An 8,589-nucleotide genomic window follows, 5' to 3' on the forward strand; every position below is an offset into this window, starting at 1 on the left:
CCGCTGGTTGTTGTTGGCGTCTTCTCCGCTTCGGCGCTAGCAGTACAGAAAGCTTTAGTCTGCTGTCTTGTCTACTTTTGTTGGTTTTGACATTTCTTGAGTGAATAATTCAGTGGTAAAAGGAGAATGTAATGCTGCCAATTGAAAACTATAGATATCATACGTGCTTCTGGGAGCCAAGAGATTCACAACCCGAATGCCGGAGGAAAATAAATACGAGGGTTGTCCAGAAAGTAAGTTCCGATGGGTCGCGAAATGGAAACCACTGGGGAAATCCGGTAAAGCTTTGCACAGATGTGTTGGGCAGTGTCTCTAGTATGCCCATCGATCCTGTCGCGTCGCTCTTTTCAGTTCTGAGTGAACAGTGAGCACATAAAGATGGGTAGGGGGTAGTGTCTCGCGCCAAGTATAAGGGCCTCGTTAGAGATATCGCCTGTGCCATGCAGCCCACATAACACAACTGTCGAGCAGTTCCTTCTTCATGCCAATTCTCGGCCGCACACTGCAGGGGCAATGAAGACGTTCCTGCAGCGTTTCTGATGAGAAGTGTTTGATCACCCCTAATATAGTCCGTAATTGGCTCCTCCTGAGTCTCATATCTGCTCACAAAAACCACTGGCTAAGAAAAAATTTGTCCACAGACAACGAGCTGTAGACCAGTGCAGATAACTGGCCGAAAGCAAAGGCTACTGCTTTCTATGACTAGGATATTGGAAAGTTGATACAACATACGACAAAACGTGAAGTTGGAGCGGCGACTATGTAGAGAAGTAGATGGAAGGTGTACCTAACTGTCGCAAATAAAACGTTTCTGGTTTTCACTGTGGTTTCCATTTCGCGACCGATCGGAACTTACTTTCCGGACAACCCTCGTATGATACGAAAATGCTGAAGCACTCAAAGATCCTACTGATCCTACGGGGTGCGTGAGAAGAGGATAGTTTCATTAGATGCTTGCATAAGGATGGAACGGAGTGCAGAAGCACGTTACAGGGCAGAAATGTATTAGGGACAAATGTAAAATTTTCTCAAAGTCCTCCCCAGCCAGCACCAAGCCAGGCAAGCAAGTCTAATGCCCAATGTCTCAATCAAAACAACAAACAGGCCGAAAAATGGTATTTCGGAAAACAGAACAAACACGAAATCAGTGAGGAGGTACATCAAATTCTTTCGCAGTTGCGAATATGGACTACCATAAGCTGTATGATGGAATAAAAACGAAAATTTGTGCCGGCCCGGGACTCGAACCCGAGTTTCCCGCTTATCGCGAGCAGTCGGCTTACCATTAGGCTATCCGAGCACAACGCACTGCCAGACCCCAACCTCCATATATCGTCAATCATGTCTCTCCAACCTGCGCTGATACATTAGTACGTATATTTCTGAACAGGGGAAACATTTTACTTGATAGTCGCTTGCCAGGTGTCGGCGGCCAAATATCACACTGCAGTGCCTGTATTATTCTGAATTACGTTGCAAAGTTTCTTCGGATATCGTTGATGTCTGAGGGAACATTGGATCGTAATTCGTAATAATAGAAGCACTGCAACATTGTATGACGAGAAGTCATCACGTCAATGTAACAGCACAGACTTAAAGTTTCACATGAATACCAGTCAGCCTGCTGATATGGCGGAAAGGCAACAAGCTGAAGCCCTGAAAGCCATTCTTACGAAATAGAGAGGTGGCGAGACCGGAACAGTAGGCCACATTCGGTCATCACCGGCCCGACGTAACTTCATTGCCTCAAACCAGTATTAACAAATACTCAGGTTTCCGAGCCTTTGCAGAATCCTTACGTTGCAGTACACCAGCTAGGAGACCGAACGTGTGATACTCTGCCACCATTCATCAAGATGATTTCCGCCTCTGAGACCGCCACTTGTGTGGTCTACCATACTCGATTTCTGTGAGCTGCCGACCTCCCAACCACTGATGAAAAGACTTGGAGGCTTCTACCTATGGATTGCTGAGCTGAAATGTGTATGGGGCATCGACCACCCGTATCGCAGTATTTGGGAGGCACGCTAACCACTGCTGGCCCTGACTGGTACTTGTAAGCAGTCAGCGACATCCCCAGCTATCCGTGGTGCAAGAGGTATGCTGTGAACCATCTCCCCACGAAGCAGAGTTGCTGACGGATTATCGGAGCACACAGCCTTCGACGTCGACGAGAATGCTCTGGTCTTCATACTGGTCAGGCACGCCTGTCTTAGAGGCTACGTCGTTCGCCCCCGAGGCATGCCACTTGCCCGACACCGTTCAAAATGGTTCAAATGGCTCTGAGCACTGTGGGACTTAAGATCTGAGGTCATGAGTGCCCTAGACTTAGAACTACTTAAACCTAACTAACGTAAGGACGTCACACACATCCATGCCCGAGGCGGGATTCGAAACTGCGACCGCTGCAGCAGCGTGGATCCGGACTGAAGCGCCTAGAGCCGCTCGGCCACAGCGGCTGGCCCCGACACCGTGATTACGAGCGTCGGATACCAAGGGCGACGGCCGCCAGCGCTCACTGGGCCAACATCAGCAACTTCCAAGGCTATATACTGAACTGCCAGTAGCCTGGGCGCCAACACAGAGAAGAATACCTGGTTGTAAACTTAAAACAATAAATTCTTGTTCCATTAAGGTTGTACCATTAGTGCCCAGCGTGCCTACTGGCCTACTCCACCACACTTCACACTCCTTCATCCCGACAAAGGTAGAGGCCTCAACCCAGGCTCCTACAAGCACAAGCTTTGTAACTATTTTTATTAAAATTGAAAGGATAAAAAATTTTCTTGAAAGTAAGAAAGGTCGAAAATGTATCTTCATTGATGGGAAAAAATAGCAACATCAAAAAATTATTAATGTGGACTAATGAAATTTTGGGAATACATTTGTCTAGGTAACAAATTTGGGTGATTAAGATTCCAAGATCACAGGTTAATGTAAGCGAGAGATTAGCCATCGCAAATGAGATATTTTGGCATATTAATAATCGGTGTAACGCCGGAATGTTGAATGCAAGTATGCAGACATGCATACATTGTGTTGTACAGGTGCCGGATATCAGTTTGTGGCATGGAGTGCCGTGCCTGTTGCACTTGGTCCGTCAATACAGGAACGGTTAATGTTGTTTGTGGATGACGCTGGAGTTGTCGTCCGATGACGTCCCATCTGTGCTCGACTGGGGACAGATCCGGCGATTGAGGAGACCAAGCCAACATATCGACACTCTGTAGAGCATGTTGGGTTGCAACAGCGGTATGTGAGCGAGCGTTATTCTGTTATAAAACACCCCCTGAAATTCTGTTCCTGAATGGCAGCACTACAGGTCGAATCACCAGACAATTTTGCAGTCAGGGTGCGTGGGATGACCACAAATGTTCAAATGTGTGTGGATTTCTAAGGGACCAAACTGCTTAGGTCATCGGTCCCTAGACTTACAAACTACTTTAACTAGCTCTAACTAACTTAGGCTAAGAACAACATGCACACCCATGCCCGAGGGAGGACTCGAACCTCCGGCGGGAGGGGCCGCGCAGTCAGTGAGATTGCGGCGTCTAACCGGGCAGCCAATCCGTGCGGATGACCACTAGAGTACTCCCGCTGTCATATGAAATTGCATCCCCGACCGTAATTCCAATCGTAGTTCAGTGTGTCTGGCAAGCAGACAGGTTGGGTGCAGGTCCTTAACTGATCTCCTTCTAACCAACACACGTCCTTCACTAGCAACGAGGCAGAACCACTTTACATCAGAAAAGACAACGGACCTCCTCCCTATCCTCCAGTGAACTCTCACTTGAGACCACTGAAGTTGTAAATGGCGGTGGTTTGTGGTCTGTGGAATGCACTCTACAGGGTGTCTGGCTCGGACCTGCCAGTGATGTAACCGATTTGCAACATTTATTTGTCGCTGTGGTGCCAACCGCTGCTCAAATTCCTGCTGCACATGCACAATGTAGTACCTGGCACATTCATCAATTATATGCTTTGATATTCCTGGCTGTAGCCGCCAGTATTTTATCTTGCTAGAAGCTCGTCTTGATGCAGCTGGATACACGTGAAGTAGCATATGGTACAAAAGTGAAGTGAGGTACAAGCAGCAGATGGTACAGTATATACCATTCCCGTGGGAAAGGCCGCCAATTTACTGTAAGAGTCTACCGTTTTTGTTTATTAAATTTCACTAGTTTTGAGAAACGTAAGAGTAAGGATGCCAACGGCCTTGCCACAGTGGTAACACCGGTTCGCGTCAGATCACCGAAGTTAAGCGCTGTCGGGCTGGGCTAGCACTTGGATGGGTGACCATCCGGTCTGTTCAGCGCTGTTGGCAAGCGGGGTGCACTCAGCCCTTGTGAGGCAAACTGAGGAGCTACTTGACTGAGAAGTAGCGGCTCCGGTCACGAAAACTGACAACGGCCGGGAGAGCGGTGTGCTGACCACGTGTCCCTCCATATCCGCATCCAGTAATGCCTGTGGTCTGAGAATGACATGGCGGCCGGTCGGTACCGTTGGGCCTTCATGGCCTGTTAGGACGGAGTTTAGTTTGAGAGTAATGTGCTTCGGACATCTACGGGTCTCTTTGGCCTGGGAGACGAAGTACTTCGGCTGCGCTAGTCACACTATATCGAGTGTTCTTCAGAGATGGACGTGTATCTCAGTTTCGGACGAACATGTCGTACTCTATATCGGAAGTTGTCAGAAAAGTTGCCATACAACTAAGAAAGCTATGTCGAGTGTTGTAAAAGACAGTGTAAACGTGAGAATATTTGAATAATAACCAAACAGGATACATTAATGACAGGTGTCGCCTATCATCATTGTCAGTACTACAAATCTTGCCCTCTGTAGATACAGAGACTAACCTGGGCAAGTGGCATCCCACAAAAAAAGCACAATCACAGGTTCAAGTTCAAGATGACAGCATAGCAGCCTCCGTCGAAGAAGATTCCACGACCGACGAGCTGTCTTCTGCGCTGGGAACACAACTTTAGAAGAAGACAGGATGGTAGAAAGAACGGTTAGGGACTCTTATTCTACTCTACAGATCTCTCCAGCTTCCAGATCTGACTTTCAACACGACAACGTATAATTTATAATGATCAGAAATAATTCACTTTTTAGTTGTTAGTATAGAGATGTCTTGTTTGCTTCTACACATACGTGTACTCGTCAGATCATAAGCAGAAGGATCTTTTCAGACACTCCCTAATCGTACTGAATGGTAAAATAAAAATACAGTTTTGAAACAAGCAACTCAGAGATAGTCGTTGCACAGCTTCCCACGAACGTCACTTTAGTTCTGGGACTGGCTGTTGAATGTGTTTGTGTCTCTTCGTTTCTAAAACGTCTCGTTCTATAAAATGCAAGAACTAAAACATTCAAATTATTAGAAAGCTAATACTTAGATAAATGAATGGGTGGTGCAAGACGAATCACTGCAAGTGAAGATATTTAATGAAAATTGCTTATTATTCGATTGATCGACATTGGTGATCTGGTTGTAAGGTTCGAGCCTCCAGACTGTAAGATCGCGGGATCGTATCCCGATCAGGCAGCACAATTTTACACTTCCCATTTACGCTAGTCTTCACCTCTCAATGCGTGGAAAAATACCAGAAACGCCACGTGGTTAGGATACAGCGTTAAACTGTAAGATTATTGGGGGCGGTTAAAGGCACGCAACGCGACGTCCACTTGAAAGAAAATGCAAACAGGCGGCAGAACATCCTTCTTGAGAGATTCTCGCCCAATAATGCCATATGAATTTACCTTTCTTATCATTCTACTGACGTAGTTTAATTGGTCAATGATAGACGATTATCGTAAATTGCCGGAACAGCTAGTCTGATCACTAAATTGTCCCATACTTCTAGCTTCTTCCCTTTAAGTTTCAAAATGATTACACAATTATTTTGCGAAGAAAGGGATTTGGGATCTGGAAGTCACGGTGCTAGAAGAGAGGCACTATTTGGGCCGTTAGACGCAGGAATCCGAGTTTTGCGACAATCTGGAGCCGGCACCTAGGTCCCGTCCGCTGCTTTCTGTATGATGTGGTCGCGTCTTGCCGGCTGTGACGGGTGCTTGCTCTTGGCTTGTGTCAGCTAACAGTCGCCCCCGCAATTCCTGTTTCGTAATACTTTTTTACTTCATTTAGGAACCATAACGATCGTAAATTATAGTTTTAACAAAAAGTCCAGATCGCAAGAAATTATTTTTTATTCCGTTAACCGTTCTCGGTCTATACAACCGTACTCAGAAAAGCGGCTCAGATGACGTGAAGAGAAGGTTCAGCAGCTACAGCTGCTGTGAGTACCATCTGGCACTTGTCACGAACCTCCACTTGGGCTGTTAGCCAAAGCCAGGTGGTGGGAAATCTGTTGAACTGACGAATTTGAATTGAGAAACTATATAAATCCGCTAAACTCAGTCTTTGAGGCTACGCCTCGGCGGTCAGCGCTAGGCGTTCTTCGAGAGCCATGAGCAGCTCTCAGACGTGGGGGGAGATCGTCTCCTCAATGCCACAGCAGCAAAATTCTCTGCTCTCTAGTTTCCTGTTATGCCCTTGCTACATTACACTGCGGGTGACCAGCTGCTGCAAGGAAATGTTTCCTTCATGTGTTTTCCATAAAAAGTCTCGTTCCGTTTAATTGGTCAATTCGTCACCGTTTAATTAGTCAATTCAACAATAAGCAATAACTTGACATTCGACATGAAAAAAGGTAATGCCATGAATTTCAGTTTGAAGATGGAAAATGATACTTATAAAGACATTATGAATTAAGTCCAAAAAGCTGCTTCTTTTTTGAGATGTTTATTTAATCACGACAGGCCTGTTTCAGCACTATCGCCATCATCAGGCTATCTGAAAGTAATGGTTTTATTATGTACTATTTTCTAGTGCAGACGGTAGCCTACTTGTCATATATGAGATTGACAACCATACATTTATGGAACAACGACTAACTGAATTTCTCAAGGGACAAAACAAGAACTACTTACGACGAACGAACAAAGGACTCTAGTTCTCCCTTTTAACAATAGTTGGTTTTTTTTTGCGGCTGTCGTTGGAATCTGGCGGTGGCCAGCTGCGCCGTAGATGTTATCTTTGTCGCAATGCAATTCTGTGTGACAGCTAGAATGACCACCAGCGTCTATTAGTGTTTTATGTGTTAGTATTTTGTTACCTGGTCTGACAGCAACAGATGTTGAGAGATCGCTGTGAGGGACACGGAGATGCCGTGTACGCGTGCGAAACAGCGTGTCGGCACCTGACAGACTGTCGATCATCCATCCAAATTGGTCTCTATCTGCAATATCCAGATTTCTGGGGAATTCGGATGTCACAGTGGCTCGATGTTGGACTGAATGAGCACGTGAGGGCAGCATAGCCGTCGTCAAGTTTCCGGTCACCGGCGTCTGACCATCGCAAGCGAGGATCGTCGCATTGCGCACAAGCACATCGCAATCCATTCACATCTGCACCTGCCACGCGAACTCCCTGCAACATTATGTGATGCTGTGCGCCAATGATCGGATACTAGCAGTAGCCGGACTAGGAAATCGTCGTCCCATACACGGGCTGCTACTAACACCATAACACAAACGCCTGCACTGGGAGTGGTGTCGCGAGAGGGAAGCATGGACTGCGTAGTGCGTAGAATGGCGTTGCATTGTGTTTTGCATTACCTCGAGTGACTATCGTCGGCGAGTACAGTGACAGAGTGGTGCTACTTCAGGAATCATCGTTCAGGGAGCCATCGTGCATGACTTCAGGTCACGGCTGGTTGTAACTGAAGGAACCATCAGGGCACAACGGTATGTCACGGACATCCTGCTTCCTCAAATGTTACACCTCATGTGATAGTTTGGTGGTGCCATTTTGCAGCAGGACGGTTCTCATCCACACACTGCACTTGTCTTTACAAACTGTCTGCGAGATGTTGAGATACTCGCATGGCCAGCAAGATCCCCATATATGTCCCAAACAGAATATATGTGGAACCAACTCTATCCTAGGGCCAGAATCCAGGATACCAAGAACCAGCGACAAGAGTTGTGGGCCAGCATGCCTCGGGAGATGATACCGTGGCCTTATGACTGTCTTGTCAACCGAATCAGCGCATTCATCCCGGCTTCAGGAGGTACATCGTCATAGTGATAAGAGTGTTCATAATGCCAAGTTCTTTGCAAGTTTGACTCGTTTTTATAACCATCACACAACCTTCTACCCACGACGTTTCATTTTGTTTCCTGCTACCCTTCTGGGATCTCTGCTTTTTTTTGCCAGGTAGTGTATATCAAGAACGAGTAAATATAAAGAGGTGTTATCTTATTACAATTTGATAAATTTGTAGAGATGATACGTCACTGATGTGCTTTTCGAACCTCTTTTGGATCTTTCTACAACATAAGATGTCAGTCTCAATGGAGAGAAATCTTTAGACGTAAAAGTAACTTCGGGCTTATCTCAAGGCTGTGTTACGGGACCATTGCTATTCACAATATATGCAGGGTGTCCCAGAAGGAATGATCAGTGCCGGCCGCGGTGGTCATGCGGCTCTAGGCGCTCAGTCCGGAACCGCGCGACTGCTACGA

At 46.4% G+C, this 8,589-nt stretch overlaps 1 pseudogene; it reads left to right on the plus strand.

The window, feature by feature from the left end:
* The first annotated feature begins 4,206 nt into the window (after positions 1-4,206).
* On the plus strand, positions 4,207-4,324 carry LOC126164342 (5S ribosomal RNA; annotated as a pseudogene).
* Positions 4,325-8,589: the final 4,265 nt, after the last annotated feature.

The sequence above is a fragment of the Schistocerca cancellata genome, chromosome 2 (assembly GCF_023864275.1).
Source record: "Schistocerca cancellata isolate TAMUIC-IGC-003103 chromosome 2, iqSchCanc2.1, whole genome shotgun sequence".
Classification (NCBI taxonomy): domain Eukaryota; kingdom Metazoa; phylum Arthropoda; class Insecta; order Orthoptera; family Acrididae; genus Schistocerca; species Schistocerca cancellata.